Below are 23,715 nucleotides of genomic sequence, written 5' to 3'. Positions count from 1 at the left end.
AAGCTTAGATCAATGGACATCCAGTATCATCTCCTGTTTCCAGCCAGACTCCGGGTGATCTATAATAATATACCCTACTTCTTTGACCAGCCGACCACGGCATGGACCTGGCTAGCGGAAGAAACCCCACTAGATGTGCACAGAACAGGATCACGGCCACCGCTTAAGACAACGCCAGCTCACCCAAGGGGGCAACAACCGATGCGCTGTCAGCGCACACGCTCTTGGAAACGAAGAGGAAGACATAGATCCAGCTCGGACTCCCCTCCCGGGGCTCATCGATCGGAACGCAGACACCCACAATAGAAAGAGAATTCCAGAGCCACCAAAACTACAGGACACAACCAAGATCCAGCTAGAGACACAAGGAGACCCTTCGGCCTGTGTACAGGTTAATGGGACCATATCCCACAGGTTCGACATCCGCAGAGGTACTCGACAGGGATGTCCCCTATCCCCTCTTTTGTTTACCCTGGCCATTGAGCCTCTAGCCCAGATGATCAGAGCGGGCTCAGTATACAGAGGATGGAAATGGGGTCCATCTCATCAAGACAGGATAGCTCTATAAGCAGATGACCCATACGCAAATTAAGTTTTAAATACCTAGGGATCTGGATAACCTTTCTGCCCGAATTAACATGTGCCAAAAATCTATCTTCTCTGCTAACAAGAATCAAAACAGACATGCAGAGATGGCAAACCCTCCCCTTGAATGTGATGGGGCGGGTGGCCCTATACAAAATGATGATCTTGCCAAGACTCCTATACATATTCCATAATGTTCCCATCCTCATCCCCCACTCCTGGTTCAAAAATCTAGAAAGGATCACCGGAAGATTTCTACGGAGAGGTAATAGACATCGAGTAGCGATACAACATTGCCGGAGAGGAATGTATGATGGAGGTTTGGGTGCGCCAGATCCCTATCTATATTACCTGGCTACCAAATTGACAGTGGTCCATGACTGGTTTAATGGGGGCTGGGAAGACCCGGCGTATCAGACAGAATTGATACTCCTGGGGTTTCCACAGGTTCTTGGCATGCTGTATGGAGCATCGCTTCCTCGTGACATGGAGGAACCAACCAAAGTGGTCTTCCTGGCATGGTGAGCCGCGTTACGCCACACTCACTGGAATACCGTTATCACCCTCCAGACTCCGCTATGGAGAATGAAATGGATGTGTGCCTCGGCCACGCTGGAGGGATTCGCAACATGGGACCTAATAGGCATTTCCCTGGTTAGGGACATATGGAAAGGGAGGGCCATGAAATTGTTCCAAGACCTACTTTACAAAACACTAATCAACACCACTCCTGATAACTTAGTAATTTTTAGGACTAAGTGGGAATCATGGCTCGGACCCCTAAAAGAAACGGAATGGAGGGAAGCCTTGATGGCGCCCAAGGTATTGGCAATATGGCAAGATTCCGCTTGATACAATTCTATTATTTATATGGGGCCTATCTGACACCATCCAAACTACACAAAATGGGAGCCCGCCCTTCTGCCAAATGCCTAAGATGCCCGAATGAACCAGGAGACTTCTTTCACATGTATGGACCTGTCAGAAAATACAAAAGTACTGGGAAGGGGTGATCCGAGATATAGGAAAGGCACTGGGTTAAGAAATACAAAAAGAGATATCGCTGCAGCGTGGACGTCCCCAGAAGGCCCGTTGATCCAGAAATGGAGGAAGGGGGTGGATTGGTGTGCCAATCAGGAGAAACTGGTATTTGAGTCTAGAGGGTGCCCACACAAATTCGAAAAGATATGGAGACGATGGGTAGAATTGATGACATAAACCAGATACGTAATAAGATACTTAATGTTTCATGGGGACACTACGGTGGCTAGATCTGCTGATAGCACCACAACCCATTATTGGTGATGGCTAACAAAGATACTAAAGCAATGATAAGATGTACAAATTCCATTTGTCCTTGCCTTGTACTAGAACCTGTTTTTTCCTTCCTTTTCTGTATATGTCTGAAAAACCATAAAAATGTGTTTATCAAAAAAACTAAAACACTGGAATACTGCTGGGTGCGTACTCTGAAATTGGGCTTCTTTAAAGGTAAAAAACAGGGGGGCAGACAGTTTTTAAACACAATATAAATCACAGAAATAGATTAAAACTGTCTCCTAAAAACACACTCTGCAATATGTATGTAGCCTTTTAACTAGAATAAAAAATGGGGGGGTTATGAGCCCCAAACTAGCAAGGCAATTCACACAGTCACAGCAAAAACAAATTTTAAAAAACCACCACTTTAAAAGAGGCCAGGCTGCCTCAAACACAGAGAGTCCACAATAACACAGACACAGGTAGCTGAAATAAACACTTTTGAACAAATAATACTATTTGCCCAGAATAATCTCAGGCTCCTTACCTAGGTCTTTTTGCAATCCTTGTACACTGGGCTGTATCAGGACACAGGGAAGATGCTGCGGCTCACAAAATGGAGGTGGCTGTTTTGGGCTTCCCCCGACAAACTTAAGGGGCCAGAGCAGGAGTGGGGGCGGGGCTCAGGTGCAACAGGGACTCAGAGAGCCAATCAGCTAAGTCCAGTCCCTGTGGGCAGGGGGAAAGGCAACTGCTGCTCTATTCAGAATCTCCTTGGATACAGACAGGCTGAATCCACACTTCCAAGCTAGCAGAGTCTACTTTCCAGTGAGGGAGAGATTGTTTAAAAAACAAACACTGAAATACTGCTGGGCACGCACTCTGAAATTGGGCATTTTTAAAGGCAAAAAACAGGGGGGCAGACAGTTTTTAAACACAAATTAAATCACAGAAACAGATTAAAACAGCCTCCTGAAAACACACTCTGCAAGATATATGTAGCCTTTTGTTATGTGTAATTATTAGTTTTATTTGAAGTGGCAGTGCGCCTTTATGGAGGGTTGCCGTTTAAGTATTCTGGTGACCTCAGCAGCATTCCATCGGTGTCAGTTGAGATGTCGATCTTCCGATGGATGGCTGCTGAGGACGTTGGTGTTGACATAAGGAAATAAACTCCGCTTTCAGGAACCTTTTTGTCTGCAGTTTTTCTTCTTCACTTCGGATACATCATAATTTGGCGACGAGGAGGAGTTGAATCAACTCCAACAGAACAACCGAACCTACGCATGTTCAAGTGTTTTCAGCTATTGTCCTCGCAGCTGTTTCTTTTTCTGGTTCCTGTAAGGTAATAATGTTTATGTTCGGAAGTGAAAAGCAAGTTTATTCAGAGGATGTTTCCTTCTGTGCATTGTGAATCCGGTGGAGACCCGTGCTTAAGACTTTGCTTAAAGTATTTTATGGTTCTATCGATTGACTTCTTCCAGCGCTGTCTATTTAAAGACTCATAACTTGATTTATGGCAACGCGTATATTTTGCTAGTGACACTGTTTCTACCGGCATTTTTCAATCTGAGCCCTTGCGCTTTATTTCTGCGTGACATAGCTACCATAGTTACTGTTGCTATACTTCCTCACTCTCCGCATTCTGGACATGGGCCCGGTTTCTTCACAGCACAGTTGCCATAGTTACTGTCCAGATAGACTTCAGAAGAGATTCGAAGAGTCGTGAGTGTTTCTCTGTGCAAGCTTTGCGTTTAGAAGTTTTGCATCTCGCATTCTGCTTAATTTTCAAGAACCTTTACACACTTTCCTATAGTCTGATGAGTCATTGATTGTTGCGGCTGGATAATTCTTCAGTTGGAGTGTTACTGCGAGTTTTCAGTGATTCGCACACTCTCATTCAAGCATCTTATGGAAGATAACAGGATCGTATGCAGCTGGAGTGATCCTGCGAGTCTTCAGTGATTCGCACACTTTATTTCAAGCATCTTAAGGATTGCAGTTGGGGTTTATCTGCACATTTTCAGTAATTTGTACACTGTTAGTTTAACTGTTTTGTGAGTCAACGGTTGTGGTGCAAGTTAATTTCACGGTAACGCTCACAGTTTGTTAATTTTTACCATGCAAACTGCAAATTTACCGGTGGCATTTTTACCTGAACCTGGCATTCCCACTCTGAAATGGCACCACTGGTTTAAATCTTTTGAAAGTTATTTGGTAGCGATTGATGGATCAAATTTTTCTGCTATTCGGAAGAAAGCGATTTTGTACAATTGCCTGGGAACAGAAGGCCAAAGAATTTTTGACCACCTACCCCAAGTTATACCTTTGTCCACTGATCAGTGGGATGTGTTCACAGAAGCTGTCAATAGGCTAGAAAATCATTTTAAAGACGATCTCAGCATTATTGTTGAGAGACACAAATTTTTACTCGGAAGCAACTTCAACATGAGTCGGTTGACAATTTTATAGCTGAGCTCAGGGTATTGGCTTCCACTTGTGAATTTATAGGCCCTTTAGATCAATATCTTAGAGATCAATTAGTAGTGAACTGTTTTGATATTAGAATTCAAGAAAACATTTTATGTTGTAGGAACCCTTCTCTGAATGAAACATTAGAAATAGCCAGAGGTATTGAGCGTTCTGTATTAGCTTCTAAAGAACTGTGTAAAGCGAAAATGAACGTAGTAGAAAATGTGAACATGGTTTTCCCAAAATTCAAAACAATTGTGTCTACCACAACGGAGTCTAAGAAAAGTAATACTAAGAGTGTACTTTGTTATAGGTGTGGCTCTAAGTCACATGTAGCCAATGCAGTTAATTGTCCTGCGGCAGGGAAAGTAGGTATGAAGTGCAAGAAAACAGGCCATTTTGCACGAGTCTGTAAACAATCGCAAAAAGTCATGATGGTTGAGCAGCAACACTCCTCATGGCAGACAGAGGATAATGAAGTTGACTGTATGAAAAGGTGTGTTTTGATTGTGGATACTATGCATGACCGTAACACTAGTGGCAAGCCTTCGAAAGATCCTGTGTGTGAAATCAAAATTGGTGATGCAATGTTAGATGTTACGGTAGATTCTGGTTCACCCATAACCATCGTTTCGGATGTGAATTACCATTTGAATTGGAGTGATCTCACCTTACTGCCGCCTGATGTAAAAACTGTAGCATTTGATGGTCAAGAAATAGATATGATGGGGTATTTTGTTGAGAAGGTTTGTTACCAACATAAAACCATTAATACTAAAGTCTACGTGGCAAAGAGAGGGTACAACATTTTGGGGTGGAGAGACCAAGGGCAGTTTGGAATGGTTCTCAGACCAGGTACTGACCAACCTATCACTTTGGTTGAGAAAATTGACTTGAAGTTAGATTCTCTTCAAGATGTTCTTGATAAACATTCAATTATTTTCAAAGACAGACTTGGTTTAGTGAAGGGGTATGAACATAAAATTGTTCTTAAACCTGGTGCTGTACCTGTGGTGCATAAAGTGCGGAATGTACCTTTGAGTATTAGAGGAAAGTTGAAGGATCACCTGTGTGAATTATGCACAGAAGGGGTTGTTGAGCCAGCTGATTCATCTCAATGGGTGTCTCCGATTGTAGTGGCGGTTAAGAAATCAGGAGACATGAGATTATGTGTGGACTTGAGGTCTCTGAACAAGAACATTTTGGTAGATTGTTTCCCGTTGCCTAAAATTCAGGATTTGTTGGCGCAATTGGGGGGAATGAGAGTATTTTCCTCGATTGACCTCAAGTCCGCCTATCATCAGGTTGAGCTGAGTAAAGAATCTCGTAGTCTCACGACATTTATTACACCGTTTGGCGCTTACCGGTTTCTGCGAATGCCGTTTGGTTTAGCGTCTGCAGCATCTGTATTCCAGAAACTCATGTATCAACTGTTTGGTGAGGAGCATGGTGTGTTGGCGTACCAGGATGATATTTTGATAGGTTCAGAGACTGTTCAGGAACATTTACACAAACTTGACAAGGTTATTGGAATTTTGGAGGCTCATGGGATCACGGTAAGAAAAGAGAAGTGTAAATTTATGGTTGATTCGGTTGATTATTTAGGACACAGGATTTCGGCTCAAGGAATTTTACCCAAGAAGGACTTGTTAGACGCAATTGAAAATTCTCCGTCCCCTAAAGATAAAGACCAATTGAAATCATTTCTGGGTCTCTGTGAATATTACTCACGGTTTGTGCAGAACTTTGCTTATCAGACTGAACCTTTGAGGAAAATGTTGAGGAAAGGAGAGAAATTTCAGTGGCAAGAAGAGCAAATGCAAGCGTTTTCAATTCTCAAAGATCTTATAGTGAAGGCTCCTGCTCTTCAACCTTTCAGTGAAGGTGTACCTTCTATTATTACTGTGGATGCGAGCGGAATTGGCCTGGGAGCTGTTTTGAGTCAAATGGTGGAGGGTAGGGAGCATACTATCGCGTTTGCATCCAGGCGTCTCTCTAAGGCTGAGATGAATTACAGCACTATTGAGAGGGAGGCGTTGGCTTGTGTTTGGGGTGCTAACCATTTTTCAACATATGTGTGGGGGAGAGAATTTACTATAGTTACGGATCACAAGCCTTTGGTTTATTTGTGGAATGATAAAGTTTTTAATAAAACTAGTCCTAGATTGACCAGGTTATTAGCTAAGTTATATGAATTCAACATGAAAATGAAACATATTTCAGGGGGGAATAACGGCAGGGCAGATTTTCTTTCAAGGTGTCCTGTGAGTGTTCCAATTGAGAATAAGCCAACTGAAGATGAAGATGTCGTAGTTGGTATGATTGATGGTATGTTTGTTTCGGGAGAGGTTATTTCTAGACAAGCTTGGAAGGAGGCTGTGGACAAGGATAATTCTCTTTTACTTATTAAACAGTATATTTGTGAGGGTTGGCCTGGAGGAAATCGCGTTCCTGAAGTGATGAGACCTTTTGACAAAGTCAAAGATGAGTTGAATGTGGAAGATGGTTTAGTTTTGAGAGGGGAACGTCTAGTACCTCCTAGCGAATTAAGGTATAAATTAGATAAATTGGCTCATGAGGGACATGTGGGAATTACCGGCACAAGGAAACGGTTGCGAATGTACTATTGGTGGCCGGGTATGGACTCGGAAGTGGAGGTAGCAGTTAGGAATTGCTGTGACTGTAGGGGGGCAGATAAGAGTTTGCATACAAGGGAGGTGCCGTTATGTCCTGTACCTTTTCCTGATAAACCCTGGCAAAAGCTTGATTTGGATTTTATTGGTCCAATAGGGGGTATGAATGGAGGCAAGAGGTACGTGTTAGTTGCCGTAGATTATCATTCCAAATGGATTTCGTACAAATTTTTGAGAGAACCTAATACTATCAGTGTCATTGGATTCTTAAAAGAAATTTTTCATTGGGAGGGAATTCCTAAGTGTTTGGTTACAGATAATGGTGTACAATTTGTATCGCACCAAATGATTGAATTTTTGAGGGGTCTTAATATTAAGCACCTTACTACTGCTTTATATAGTCCCCAGGGTAATGGTCTGGTTGAGAGAGTAAACAGAATATTTAAGCAAATGATACAACTGGCCATTCGTGCTGGGAAGTGTGTGCAGGATGTGGAGGCAGAAAGGATTTGGTGTTATCACAATACACCACATTCTTCTACAGGGGTAACTCCTTTTGTATTATTAAAAGGTAGACACTCTTGTAATGAACTGTCTCCTGATTGGGTTGTTCAACAAACTATGACAGGGGGTGCCACTCCGGGTATTAAACAGGTGAAGGATAGAGTGGAGAAATTGCAAGTTAAAAGTAAATTGAGATATGATAAGCTCAAAAGTGTGTGTGATATACAATTTTGTGTTGGAGATAAAGTTAGAGTGAAGAGACCTCATGGCAAGAGAAGTGGGGAGTCAAATTTTTATCCTACCACTAAGGTCATCAGGGTATCAAGGCATTCTGTCATGGTGGAAAATGGTAAGTGGTGGAACAAGAGGAGTGTGGTGAAGGTTTGTGATGGGCAAGGAGTTTTGCCTGACATTCAACATTCAGGTGTGCGTGTCGGAGGTGAGTTTAGGTTTGGTGGGGGTGTTGGTTCTGCTCAGGAGGTGGGATCGGGTGAAAATATGCAGAGGAGTGGGATGCAACATGGATATAGAAATTGGAGTATGCAAGGTGCAAATGATCAGGAGGTGGGTTCAGGTGAAAATGTCCAGGGAAGCAGAGCGCAACATAGACGCAACAGTGGAAATCTGTGCATGGAGTGTGCAGGCGAACCAAGTGATGCTGGATGTTTGGATGGAGGTGGAAATCGGGGGGCGGAGGTTAATAGACCCAAAAGGATTATTGGTAAACCTAAATATCTAGGTCAATATGTTTTGTATTAAGGGATGTTCATGCGGCTTGTGGGAAACATCTTGAGTTTATGTTTGATCAATGTAATGTAGATTTATATATTTTGTTCCAAGTTGGGGGGATTGTCGTTATATATATATATGTCATCTGTTTTGTTGTTTTGTTAAGGGGAAAGATGTGTTATGTGTAATTATTAGTTTTATTTGAAGTGGCAGTGCGCCTTTATGGAGGGTTGCCGTTTAAGTATTCTGGTGACCTCAGCGGCATTCCATCGGTGTCAGTTGAGATGTCGATCTTCCGATGGATGGCTGCTGAGGACGTTGGTGTTGACATAAGGAAATAAACTCCGCTTTCAGGAACCTTTTTGTCTGCAGTTTTTCTTCTTCACTTCGGATACAACACCTTTTTACTTAGAAGAAAAAAGGAGGGGGGGAGCTTTGTGCCACAAACTATCAAGGCAATTCACACATTCACAGCAAAAATGAATTAAAAAAAAACACCACTTTAAAAGAGGCCAGTCTGCCTGAAACACAGAGAGTCCACAGTAAAACAGACACAGGTAGCTGAAATAAACACTTTTGAACAAATAATACTATTTACCCAGAAAAATCTCAGGGCTCCTTACCTAGGTCTTTTTGCAATCCTTGAACACTGGGCTGTATCAGGACACAGGGAAGATGCTGAGGCTCACAAAATGGAGGTGGCTGTCTTGGGCTTCCCTCCACAAACTTAAGGGGCCAGAGCAGGTGTGGGGGGGGAGGGGCTCACGTGCAACAGGGACTCAGAGAGCCGATCAGCTAAGTCCAGTCCCTGTGGGCAGGGGAAAGGCAGCTGCTGCTCTATTCAGAATCTCCTTGGATACAGACAGGCTCAATCCACAATTCCAACCTAGCAGAGTCTACTTTCCAGGTAAGGGAGAGATTGTTTAAAAAACAAACACAGGAACACTGCTGGGCGCGCACTCTGAAACCTGGCTTTTTTAAAGGTAGAAAACAGGGGGGCAGACAGTTTTTAAACACAATTTAAATCACAGAAACAGATTAAACAGTCTCCTAAAAACACAATCAGCAAGATGTATGTAGCCTTTTTACTTAGAAGAAAAAAGGGGGGCTGTAGACGGGTCTCCTCGACCGCGTACTGTGACTCTCAGAGCTGGCGCCGTTCGCACGCCTCGCTCAATCCACTTCCGCGTCCCCATGTTACCATGGGAACGCCGTCGGATGCCTCAGGGACGGATTTCCGGATAGGGGAAAGAAAAGCAACGACGGACTGCACAGAAGACGCGCGTTGTACGGAGCCGAGGAAGACGGAGGAGAAACAACCACCGGACGCCGAGAGGGAGCTTCCTGGTCCTGCCCAGACGCCGGAGACCCGCGAGGCAGCTTCCACTGGAACTCGAGACACAACGGTCTACAAATCCCGCCACGACCCCGAAGGGTCGTGGCTCTACAAGGTACGGTCCTTCCTAGGATAGAAAACCCACAGAAAAACAACAGGGGCACAGGGGAGGGGGACCGGGGAGGTGGGCCAGGGGAAAGGGAGCACCGGGGAAACACTGGAGAGCACTTTGGGGCACAGCTCTTAATGAGAAAAGGACAGAGCGTGTCAAAAGTACCCGAGTCCCACATCCTCACAGCTGAGCACCCTTCACCGCCAAAACCCTGAGAACCCTCTTTCCCTGCATGCACCCCTAAAGAAACCCAAATAAATGCCCCACAACAAACTTACCTTTGGTATCTCCTCTGTTTGTTTTCCGGTAACCGCGGGAGACAAGAGGAACCGACGTCCGCTGAGCTTAAAAGAAGAGTAAAGACAAGACGATTAACAGCGAACAGAGGAATCCACAAGACGTACGAACTACACAATACCTGTACAGCACTTGAATTATACTAGATCACAAACTAAATAAAAAAATCATTCACCCTATCTAAGTCTCTGACCCCTCTGTACCACCAGGAGCCTACCACAGTGTTGTCATAAGTGGGATCCTTACCCTGAGAGGCTGCTGGCCGGTACCCACAATGGGGGAAAAACCTACGCTAGAAGACGTGCTTAAACAACTGGCAGAGGGCCAACGCCATCTACAACTAGTCTGGGAGGCACACCAGCGTGAGGCAAAAGAAGACAGAGAAGCCCTACAAACAGCCCTAAAAAGCCAAGCTACGATCATGGCTAACAACCAGCTCGTACATGAGACTGCGCTGCAGAAACTAACCGACACCATAGCAGCCAGCAAGGTACACCCTAATGTCCTGATCTCTGTCTTACAAAAGTTCCAGGAAGGAGAAGATCCAGACTCCTTCTTCCCAAACTTCGAACGAACGTGTATCCTCTTCAGACCAATGGCCTGAAGAACGGTGGGGACAGTATATTGCACCACTCCTCACGGGAATTTTACAGACGTCCTACCAGGCTGCTAATCCGGGAGGCACCACACCATACAAGGATATCAAGAGAAGTATCCTAGAAAGGGTTGGTCATGACACTGAATACTACAGAATGAAGTTCAGAAAAGTGAAATGGGGACAGAGTGAAGATCCCGCACTTTTTACTTTAGGGTTAAAGATTTGGGACTAAAATGGTTGGGATCCCTAGGAACAACCCGAGAAGACGTAATAAAAACAATTATTTTCGAACAGTACCTAGACTCCCTTCCGAATAGCACCCGGAATTGGATAAGACAACATCCTAAGGTCGACACGGAGCTCGCCATAGACCTGGCCTGTGCCTATCACCGATCTACGGATGTTAAACGCATAAACCCCAGAACCACCATAAGACCAACCCTGACCCCCCTTAAGTATTCCCCACGACATCCACTGGAAGAAACCGGACCCCACAAACATGGAGAGAGTAGCCCTATGCAATAACCCCGGTGTTTTAGTTGTGGGGAGTGGGGACACATTGCGAGGGTATGTCCCAGAAAAAACGATGGGGCCGAACTCATGGAAATCGGGGTCACCCGACGTATGGTATTATGTACAGGCAAGGGACATTCTAAGTTCAAACAGGTCATCAAAATAAATGGAAACCCTATAGACGCCTTAATTGATTCGGGTTGTAGTCAATCCGTAATACGAAGAGACTTATTGGACCCTACAGATCCAACCCCAAACCAGTGGGTCACTATTTGCTGTATTCACGGGGACAAGGAACAATATCTACTAGCGTTGGTCAAGCTAGAATGGGGCGAGTATCACGATTTCCTCCCAGTGGAGATTATGGACAGGCTGATTGAAGACTGTATTATCGGGACAGATTATATCCGGTTCTATGACCTCCTAGATCAAACCCGAGTACCCCAGCAATCCCCGGACTGGTGGACAGAAGCACCCTTTTCTAACAGTGTTATTGAGAGTCCTCCGAGTCACATAAAACTAACCCGGAGGGAGAAAAGACAAGGGAAACTAAAATATCAGGAGTCTAGAGAGGAGTCAAATCACGACAAACTGGTAGCAGGAGCCAGTGAGACAACCGTCTCCTTTAGAACCAGTCAGAGGCAAGACCCTACTCTCTGTCATGCCTGGAACACGGCCAAAACAGAATTCACAAACAAGGTGGGTCCTTATTTTTTAATACAGAAGAATCTTCTGTATAGAACTACCACATCTGCAAAGGGAGAAAAAAAACAACAACTGGTTGTACCTGAACCTTATCGAAATCAGGTCTTCTTCTTAGCTCATAACCAACCAGGGGGTGGCCACTACGGTAGAAAAAAGACTGAGGAGTATCTCCTATGGAGACTCTATTGGCCAGGGGTCTATGCTCACATCAGGAGATACTGTTTACAATGTCCCAGGTTTCAATTGACGGAACCAAGAATGCCCAAGAAAGTTCGATTACAACCCCTACCCATTATTGAGGTGCCTATTAGCCGCGTAGGTATGGATTTAGTCGGACCCCTCCTCCCATCATCCAGAGGTCATACCTACATTCTGGTATTGGTTGACTACGCTACGAGATATCCAGAAGCAATTCCCTTATCCAGCATGACTACGAAAACGGTAGCTCAAGCCATGATCATTTTTTTTTCAAGGATAGGATTTCCCCAAGAGATCCTCACTGATCAAGGTACTCCTTTTATGTCAAACCTTATGAAACAGATTTGCAAACTATTAGGGATCACTCAGATAAAAACATCTGTATACCACCCCCAAACGGACGGTTTAGTGGAACGCTACAACCGTACCATAAAAACCCTATTGAGGAAAGTAGTAGATGACTCCGGAAAAGACCGGGACCAGAAGTTACCCCTGGTCCTTTATGCCATCCGGACTCATGAACAATCCTCCACAGGACATAGTCCTTTTGAATTAGTCTTTGGGAGACAACCACGTAGTCTCCTAGATATGGCCGCAGAAACATGGGAAGAGGAGGGAGAGGAAGGGAAACCCTTACTAGAATATGTCCATAACCTGAAAACACAGTTACAAACTATATGGGAGTCTGCGCAAAAACATCTCGAGAAGGCACAAACAAATCAAAAGACATATTACGACCAGGGAACTAAATTACGATCTTTCCACCCTAATGACCAAGTTCTCATAATGCGACCAACATCTGAGCATAAACTTATAGCTAAATGGCAAGGACCCTATAGAGTAATAAGAGCAGTTTCTCCCGTCACCTACCTCATCGAACTGAGTTCACATCCAAAAAGAACCCAAATATACCATGTACACTTACTAAAAAAATGGGAACAACCAAAGGATGTCACTAGCAGAGCAGCTGACGGGTTTTTTTTATCACACCATCCACAGGTCTAGGGTTAGAGCTCTACCCCAAGGGGAGCAAGAAACTGGAGGAAACTCCATGCATAAGTAATTCTTTTACGGAAACTGAAAAGTCGCAACTGTCTGGCCTCTTACAACATCACTCACATTTCTTTTCTGAGACACCAGGGAGAACCTCATTAATCCACCACAAAATCAAAACACCTGAGGGTCAGACTATTCGTCTCCGCCCCTACCACATACCCGAAGCCCGGAAGCATATCATTGAAGACGAAATAGATAAAATGCTAGCCTTGAGGGTGATTGAACCCTCTGTGAGCCCATGGTGTTCCCCGGTGGTTCTCGTTCCAAAACCCAATGGGTCTGTTCGATTTTGCATCGACTTCCGTAGGCTAAATGACATATCACTCTTTGACACATACCATGTTCCTCGTGTCGATGACGTCCTAGAGAAGCTAGGAAGAGCCAAATACCTGTCCACGCTCGATCTAAGAAGAGGGTACTGGCAAATTCCCCTCGCACCAGAGGACAAAGAGAAAACAGCTTTTGTGACTCAATCAGGCCTTTATCACTTTACGGTCTTGCCCTTTGGTCTCCACGGGGCCCCAGCTACCTTTCAACGTTTGATAGACAGGCTCTTGAAACCATTTCATGACTTTGCTGCAGCGTACTTGGATGACATTGTAATTTTTTGCGACACTTGGCTAGATCCTTTACACCATCTCAATGAAGTGTTCACTGCCTTGGCGGAAGCCGGGCTGACGGCCAATCCAAAAAAATTTACCCTGGGAAACACTGAAATATCCTAGCTAGGTTATCTGATAGGTAACGGGACTCTCCAACCCCAGAAAAATAAAATTGAGGCCATAATACAAGTGCCAATGCCGAAGACCAAGAAAGACCTACATTCCTTTTTAGGTTTAGTAGGCTATTACCGCAGGTTCATACCCGTGTACTCCACGATTGCCGCCCCTCTCACTGATCTCCTAACAAAACAACGCCCCTCCACTTTGGCCCCGTTGACTGATTCACAAATTGCTAGTTTTGAACAATTAAAACGATCCCTTACAACCGACCCCGTCCTGAAGTGTCCAGATTTTTCCAGGCCATTTCACTTGTATACTGACGCTTCTAACGTCGGTCTAGGTGCGGTCCTCACCCAACCTGACAAGGAGGGTCTTGATCATCCCATTGTATTTATCAGTAGAAAACTCCTTCCCAGAGAATGCCATTACCCCACTATTGAAAAGGAGTGTCTGACCATTAAATGGGCTGTGGAGAACTTGCAATATTACCTCTTCGGCAGACCTTTCGTGCTTTACACCGACCATGCCCCCCTCACTTGGTTGGCATCCCATAAGGACTCCAATTCTATAGTGTTACAATGGTTTCTTGAGCTCCAACCTTTTACTTTCCAGGTCCGCCACGCACCGGGATCTCAGCAGGGCCCTGCCGATTATCTGTCCCGGTTCCCCACCTCTTCGGTCCTCTACCAGTCCTGATCATGGGATTGGGAGTGTAGATGGGTCTCCTCGACCGTGTCCTGTGACTCTCAGAGCTGGCGCCGTTCGCACGCCTCGCTCAATCCACTTCCGCATCCCCATGTTACCATGGGAACGCTGTCGGACGCCTCAGGGACGGATTTCAGGATAGGGGAAAGAAAAGCAACGATGGACTGCACAGAAGGCGGGCGTTGTACGGAGCCGAGGAAGACGGAGGAGAAACAACCACCGGACGCCGAGAGGGAGCTTCCTGGTCCTGCCCAGACACCGGAGACCCGCGAGGCAGCTTCCACTGGAACTCGAAACACAACAGTCTACGAATCCCGCCACGATCCCGGATGGTCGTGGCTCTACAAGGTACGGTCCATCCTAGGACAGAAAAAACACAGAAAAACAAAAGGGGCACAGGGGAGGGGAACCGGGGAGGTGGGCCAGGGGAAAGGGAGCACCAGGGAAACACTGGAGAGCACTTTGGGGCACAGCTCTTAATGAGAAAAGGACAGAGCGTGTCAAAAGTCCCGAGTCCCACATCCTCACAGCGGAGCACCCTTCACTGCCAAAACCCTGAGAACCCTCTTTACCTGCATGCACCCCTAAAGAAACCCAGATAAATACCCCATAACAAACTTACCTTTGGTATCTCCTCTGTTTCTTTTCTGGTAACCGCGGGAGACAAGAGGACCCGACCTCCGCCGAGCCTAAAAGAAAAGTAAAGACAAGACGATTAACAGCGAACAGAGGAATCCACAAGACGTACGAACTACACAATACCTGTACAGCACTTGAATTATACTAGATCACAAACTAAATAAAAAAATCATTCACCCTATCTAAGTCTCTGATCCCTCTGTACCACCAGGAGCCTACCACAGGGGGGTATGTGCAACAAACTAGCAAGGCAATTCACACAGTCACGGCAAAAACAAATTTAAAAAAAAACACCACTTTAAAAGAGGCCAGTCTGCCTGAAACACGGAGAGTCCACAGTAAAACAGACACAGGTAGCTGAAAAAAACACCTTTGAACAAATAATACTATTTACCCAGAAAAATCTCAGGGCTCCTTACCTAGGTCTTTTTGCAATCCTTGAACAGTGGGCTGTATCAGGACACAGGGAAGATGCTGAGGCTCACAATATGGAGGTGGCTGTCTTGGGCTTCCCTCCACAAACTTAAGGGGCCAGAGCAGGTGTGGGACGGCGGGGCTCAGGTGCAACAGGGACTCAGAGTGTTAATCAGCTATGTCCAGTCCCTGTGGGCAGGGGGAAAGGCAGCTGCTGCTCTATTAAGAATTTCCTTCGATACAGACAGGCGGAATCCACACTTCCAAGCTAGCAGGTTCTACTTTCCAGGTAAGGGAGAGATTGTTTCAAAAACAAACACTGGAATACTGCTGGGCGCGCACTCTGAAATCAGGCTTTTTTAAAGGCAGAAAACAGGGGGGCAGACAGTTTTGAAGCACAATTTAAATCACAGAAACAGATTAAAAACGTCTCCTAAAAACACACCCTGCAAGATGTATGTAGTCTTTTTACTTAGAAGAAAAAAGTGGAGGGGAGTTATGTGCCACAAACTATCAAGGCAATTCACACACTCACAGCAAAAATTAATTAAAGAAAAACCACCACTTTAAAAGAGGCCAGGCTGCCTGAAACACAGAGAGTCCACAGTAAAGCAGACACAGGTAGCTGAAATCAACACTTTTGAACAAATAATACTACTTTCCCAGAAAAATCTCAGGGCTCCTTACCTAGGTCTTTTTGCAATCCTTGAACACTGGGTGTATCAGGACACAGGGGAGATGCTGAGGCTCACAAAATGGAGGTGGCTGTCTTGGGCTTCCCTCCACAAACTTAAGGGGCCAAAGCTGGTGTGGGGGGACCGGGCTCAGGTGCAACAGGGACTCAGAGAACCAATCAGCTAAGTCCAGTCCCTGTGGGCAGGGGGAAAGGCAGCTGCTGCTCTACTCAGAATCTCCTAGGATACAGACAGGCGGAATCCACACTTCCAAGCTAGCAGGGTCTACATTCCAGGTAAGGTACAGATTGTTTAAAAAACAAACACTGGAATACTGCTGGGCGCGTACTCTGAATATGGGCTTTTTTAAAGACAAAAAACAGGGGGGTAGACAGTTTTTAAACACAATTTAAATCACAGAAATAGATTAAAACTGTCTCCTAAAAACAAATCCTGCAAGATGTATGTAGCCTTTCAACATAGAAGAAAAAATGGGGTGGCAGTCAGTTCTGAAACACAATATAAATCACAGAAACCAATTAAAACAGTCTCCTAAAAACACACTCAGTAAGATGTATGTAGCCTTTTAACTTAGAAGATAAAAGGGGGGGCATGCACCACAAACTAGCTAGGCAATTCACATAGTCACGGCAAAAACAAATTAAAAAAACACTACTTTAAAAGAGGCCAGGATACCTGAAACACACAGCGTCCACTGCAAAAAAGACACAGGTAGCTGATATTAACACTTTTGAACAAATAATACTATTTACCCAGAAAAATATCAGGGCTCCTTACCTAGGTCTTTTTGCAATCCTTGAACACTGGGCTGTATCGGGACACAGGGAAGATGCTGAGGCTCACAAAATGTAGGTGGCTGTCTTGGGCTTCCCTCCACAGACTTAAGGGGCCAGAGCAGGTGTGGGGGGGCGGGGCTCAGGTGCAACAGGGAAACAGAGAGCCAATCAGCGAAGTCCAATCCCTGTGGGCAGGGGGAAAGGCAGCTACTGCTCTATTCAGAATCTCCTTGAATACAGACAGGCTGAATCCACACTTCCAAGTTAGCAGAGTCTACCTTCCAGGTAAGGGAGAAATTGTTTCAAAAACATACAATGGAATACTGCTGGGCGGGCACTTTGAAATTGGGCATTTTTAAAGGCAAAGATCAGGGGGGCAGACAGTTTTTAAACACAATTTAAATCACAGAAACACATTAAAACAGTCTCCTAAAAAAACACTCTGCAAGATGTATGTAGCCTTTTTACTTAGAAGAAAAGGGGGGGGTTATGATCCACAAACTAGCAAGGTAATTCACACAGTCACAGCAAAAATGAATTTAAAAAAAATACCACTTTAAAAGAGGCCAGGCTGCCTGAAACACAGAGAGTCCACAGTAAAACAGACACAGGTAGCTGAAATAAACACTTTTGAACAAATAATACTATTCACCCAGAAAAATCTCAGGGCTCCTTACCTAGGTCTTTTGGCAATCCTTGAACACTGGGCTGTATCAGGACACAGGGAAGATGCTGAGGCTCACAAAATGGAGGTGGCTGTCTTGGGCTTCCCTCCACAAACTTAAGGGGTCGGAGCAGGTGTGGAGGGGGAGGGCTCAGGTGCAACAGGGACTAAGAGAGCCAATCAGCTAGGTCCAGTCCCTGTGGGCCGAGGGAAAGGCAGCTGCTGCTCTATTCAGAATCTACTTGGATACAGACAGGCTGAATCCATACTTCCAAGCTAGCAGAGTCTACCTTCCAGGTAAGGGAGAGATTGTTTAAAAAACAAACACTGGAGTAATGCTGGGCGCGCACTCTGAAATCAGGCTTTTTTAAAGGCAAAAAACAGGGGGGCAAACAGTTTTTAAACACAATTTAAATCACAGAAACAGATTTAAACAGTCTCCTAAAAACACACTCTGCAAGATGTATGTAGCCTTTTTACTTAGAAAAAAAAGGGGGGGTATGTGCGACAAACTAGCAAGGCAATATACACAGTCACGGCAAAAACAAATATAAAAAAACACCACTTTAAAAGAGACCAGGCTGCCTGAAACACAGAGAGTCCACAGTTAAACAGACACAGGTAGTTGAAAGAAACACTTTTGAACAAATAATACTATTTACCCAGAAAAATCTCAGGGCTCCTTACCTAGGTCTTTTTGCAATCCTTGAACACTGGGCTGTATCAGGACACAAGGAAGATGCTGAGACTCACAAAATGGAGTTTGCTGTCTTTGGCTTCCCTCCACAAACTTAAGGGGCCAGAGCAGGTGTGGGGGCGGGTGGGGCTCAGGTGCAACAGGGACTCAGAGAGCCAATCAGCTAAGTCCAGTCCCTGTGGGCAGGGGGGAAAGGTAGCTACTGCTCTATTCAGAATCTCCTTGGATACAGACAGGCTGAATCCACACTTCCAAGCTAGCAGAATCAACTTTCGAGGTAAGGGAGAGATTGTTTAAAAAACAAACACTGGAATACTGCTGGCCGTGCACCCTTAAATCGTGTTTTTTTAAATTTAAAAAACAGGGCGGCAGACAGATTTTAAATACAATTTAAATCACAGAAATAGATGAAAACTGTCTCCTAAAAACAAACCGTGCAAGATGTATGTAGCCTTTTTACTTAGAAGAAAAAATGGGGGGGGGTATGTGCCACAAACTAGCACGGCAATTCACAGAGTCACGGCAGAAACAAATTTGAAAAAAAACACCACTTTAAAAGAGGCCAGGCTGCCTGAAACACAGAGAGTCCACAGTAAAACAGACACAGATAGCTTAAATAAACACTTTTGAACAAATAATTCTATTTACCCAGACAAATCTCAGGGCTCCTTACCTAGGTCTTTCTGCAATCCTTGAACACTGGGCTGTATCAGGACACAGGGAAGATGCTGAGGCTCACAAAATGGAGGTGGCTGTCTTGGGCTTCCCTCCAGAAACTTAAGGGGCCAGAGCAGATATGGGGGGCGGGGCTCAGGTGCAACAGGGACTCAGAGAGCCAATCAGCTGCGTCCAGTCCCTGTGGGCAGGGGGAAAGGCAGCTGCTGCTCTATTCAGAATCTCCTTGGATACAGACAGGCGGTATCTACACTTCCACGGTAGCAGAGTCTACTTTCCAGGTAAGGGAGAGATTGTTTAAAAAACAGACACTACTGGGCGCGTGTGATGATATTAATTGAGTTTGACCAATGACTTTGTGTTTCACCACTGCGCATATTAGTTGCTCAATGTTTACCAGTAGCACATTATATGTTTTGTTCAGCCTAGCTGCCTATTGGCTTTGACATTGCATTAGCCATTGCATTCTGTATTCTGCCTATTGGCTTTGACATGCTGTATTCAGTTTAGCGTCCAAATGGCTTTGACCTGATATTATACATTACATGTTGTATTCAGCTTAGCTGCCTATTGGCTTTGACATGATATTATACATTACATTCTGTATTCAGCTTAGCTGCCTATTGGCTTTGACATGACATTAGATATTGCATTTGATATTTAGGTTAGCTGCCTCTTGCCTTTAACGTGAGTTAGACATTGCAGTTGAGAATCCAAGCTGTATTTTTCCAAGCTGTGTTTTTGCACAAGATGAACCAAGATGTTTTCTTCACACCAGACTAGACCTGATAAGAGAGAGTACATTTGGTGTTTTCCTTTCTGCTCAGGCTTGGGAAGAGGAGAAGTCTAGGAGATCTGGCAATTCTCCAAAGGCTTGCGTAGTTTTCCCGAGTCTGAGAGGAGGGGGCACGCTTTGGTAAGGATGGCTCTGGGCTTCAGAGAATTAGATTCGAATCTGCCTGACTTCGGACTGGAACTTGGTGCCAGTTGCCAGTCTCCCGTGTGGGTAGATAATCTCTTTCTCGCAGTTGACCGGAGTCATCAACTTGCAGACCCCAGAAAGATGAAGCTGTAAATAGTTTCTCACACGGTTAAGTATTTGTTTTGTTTTGCATTCAATATAACCTGCTGTGTACATTACAACTGAGAAGTACTGTGATATATTTTGTTTTCATTGCTGCGATACTTTTGCTCATTTGAACGTGTGCTTGAAATCTATTAATTCGTCTCTCACGAACTTGTGGGTGGGGAAGAATTAACAACAATAAAGGTCTTCTTTGAATTCAGAGGTGCATTCTTGATATGTTCTGTAAGCTCTGATACGAGATAAGAAGGAAAGCAGAACAGCGCGCACTCTGAAATCGGGGATTTTTAAAGGCAAAGATCAAGGGAGCAGACAGGTTTTAAACACAATTTAAATCACAGAAACAGATTAAAACAGTCTCCTAAAAACACACTCTGCAAGATGTGTGTATCCTTTTTACTTAGAAGATAAAAGAGGTGGGTTATGTGCCACAAACTAGCAAGGCAATTTACAAAGTCACGGCAAAAACTAATTAAAAAGAAACACCACTTCAAAAGAGGCCAGGCTGCCTGAAACACAGAGTCCACAGTAAAACAGACACAGGTAGCTGAAATATACACTTTTGAACAAATAATACCGTTTACCAAGAAAAATCTCAGGGCTCCTTACCTAGGTCTTTTTGCAATCCTTGAACACTGAGCTGTATCAGGACACAGGGAAGATGCTGAGGCTCACAAACTGGAGGTGGCTGTCTTAGGCTTCCCTCCACAAACTTAAGGGGCCAGAGGAGATGTTGGAGACGGGGCTCAGGTGCAACAGGGACTCAGAGAGCCAATCAGCTGTGGGCAGGGGGAAAGGCAACTGCTGCTCTATTCAGCATCTCCTAGAATACAGACAGGCTGAATCCACACTTCCAAGCAGGCAGTGTCTACTTTTCAGGTAATGGAGAGATTATTTAAAAAACAAACACTGGAATACTGCTGTGCGCCCACTCTGAAATCAGGCTTTTTTAAAGGCAAAAAACAGGCGGGCAAACAGTTTTTAAACACATTTTAAATCACAGAAACAGATTTAAACAGTCTCCTAAAAACACACTCTGCAAGATGTATGTAGCCTTTTTACTTAGAAAAAAAAGGGGGGGTATGTGCGACAAACTAGCAAGGCAATCTACACAGTCACGGCAAAAACAAATATAAAAAAACACCACTTTAAAAGAGACCAGGCTGCCTGAAACACAGAGAGTCCACAGTTAAACAGACACAGGTAGTTGAAAGAAACACTTTTGAACAAATAATACTATTTACCCAGAAAAATCTCAGGGCTCCTTACCTAGGTCTTTTTGCAATCCTTGAACACTGGGCTGTATCAGGACACAAGGAAGATGCTGAGACTCACAAAATGGAGTTTGCTGTCTTTGGCTTCCCTCCACAAACTTAAGGGGCCAGAGCAGGTGTGGGGGCGGGTGGGGCTCAGGTGCAACAGGGACTCAGAGAGCCAATCAGCTAAGTCCAGTCCCTGTGGGCAGGGGGGAAAGGTAGCTACTGCTCTATTCAGAATCTCCTTGGATACAGACAGGCTGAATCCACACTTCCAAGCTAGCAGAATCAACTTTCGAGGTAAGGGAGAGATTGTTTAAAAAACAAACACTGGAATACTGCTGGCCGTGCACCCTTAAATCGTGTTTTTTTAAATTTAAAAAACAGGGCGGCAGACAGATTTTAAATACAATTTAAATCACAGAAATAGATGAAAACTGTCTCCTAAAAACAAACCGTGCAAGATGTATGTAGCCTTTTTACTTAAAAGAAAAAATGGGGGGGGGGGTATGTGCCACAAACTAGCACGGCAATTCACAGAGTCACGGGAGAAACAAATTTGAAAAAAAACACCACTTTAAAAGAGGCCAGGCTGCCTGAAACACAGAGAGTCCACAGTAAAACAGACACAGATAGCTTAAATAAACACTTTTGAACAAATAATTCTATTTACCCAGACAAATCTCAGGGCTCCTTACCTAGGTCTTTCTGCAATCCTTGAACACTGGGCTGTATCAGGACACAGGGAAGATGCTGAGGCTCACAAAATGGAGGTGGCTGTCTTGGGCTTCCCTCCAGAAACTTAAGGGGCCAGAGCAGATATGGGGGGCGGGGCTCAGGTGCAACAGGGACTCAGAGAGCCAATCAGCTGCGTCCAGTCCCTGTGGGCAGGGGGAAAGGCAGCTGCTGCTCTATTCAGAATCTCCTTGGATACAGACAGGCGGTATCTACACTTCCACGGTAGCAGAGTCTACTTTCCAGGTAAGGGAGAGATTGTTTAAAAAACAGACACTACTGGGCGCGTGTGATGATATTGAGTTTGACCAATGACTTTGTGTTTCACCACTGCGCATATTAGTTGCTCAATGTTTACCAGTAGCACATTATATGTTTTGTTCAGCCTAGCTGCCTATTGGCTTTGACATTGCATTAGCCATTGCATTCTGTATTCTGCCTATTGGCTTTGACATGCTGTATTCAGTTTAGCGTCCAAATGGCTTTGACATGATATTATACATTACATGTTGTATTCAGCTTAGCTGCCTATTGGCTTTGACATGATATTAGACATTACATTCTGTATTCAGCTTAGCTGCCTATTGGCTTTGACATGACATTAGATATTGCATTTGATATTTAGGTTAGCTGCCTCTTGCCTTTAACGTGAGTTAGACATTGCAGTTGAGAATCCAAGCTGTATTTTTCCAAGCTGTGTTTTTGCACAAGATGAACCAAGATGTTTTCTTCACACCAGACTAGACCTGATAAGAGAGAGTACATTTGGTGTTTTCCTTTCTGCTCAGGCTTGGGAAGAGGAGAAGTCTAGGAGATCTGGCAATTCTCCAAAGGCTTGCATAGTTTTCCCGAGTCTGAGAGGAGGGGGCACGCTTTGGTAAGGATGGCTCTGGGCTTCAGAGAATTAGATTCGAATCTGCCTGACTTCGGACTGGAACTTGGTGCCAGTTGCCAGTCTCCCGTGTGGGTAGATAATCTCTTTCTCGCAGTTGACCGGAGTCATCAACTTGCAGACCCCAGAAAGATGAAGCTGTAAATAGTTTCTCACACGGTTAAGTATTTGTTTTGTTTTGCATTCAATATAACCTGCTGTGTACATTACAACTGAGAAGTACTGTGATATATTTTGTTTTCATTGCTGCGATACTTTTGCTCATTTGAACGTGTGCTTGAAATCTATTAATTCGTCTCTCACGAACTTGTGGGTGGGGAAGAATTAACAACAATAAAGGTCTTCTTTGAATTCAGAGGTGCATTCTTGATATGTTCTGTAAGCTCTGATACGAGATAAGAAGGAAAGCAGAACAGCGCGCACTCTGAAATCGGGGATTTTTAAAGGCAAAGATCAAGGGAGCAGACAGGTTTTAAACACAATTTAAATCACAGAAACAGATTAAAACAGTCTCCTAAAAACACACTCTGCAAGATGTATGTATCCTTTTTACTTAGAAGATAAAAGAGGTGGGTTATGTGCCACAAACTAGCAAGGCAATTTACAAAGTCACGGCAAAAACGAATTAAAAAGAAACACCACTTCAAAAGAGGCCAGGCTGCCTGAAACACAGAGTCCACAGTAAAACAGACACAGGTAGCTGAAATATACACTTTTGAACAAATAATACCGTTTACCAAGAAAAATCTCAGGGCTCCTTACC

Source organism: Pleurodeles waltl, chromosome 7 (assembly GCF_031143425.1).
Source record: "Pleurodeles waltl isolate 20211129_DDA chromosome 7, aPleWal1.hap1.20221129, whole genome shotgun sequence".
NCBI classification, from domain to species: domain Eukaryota; kingdom Metazoa; phylum Chordata; class Amphibia; order Caudata; family Salamandridae; genus Pleurodeles; species Pleurodeles waltl.
The sequence above is the reverse complement of the archived record's forward strand: the minus strand, read 5'-3'. Positions refer to the sequence as shown.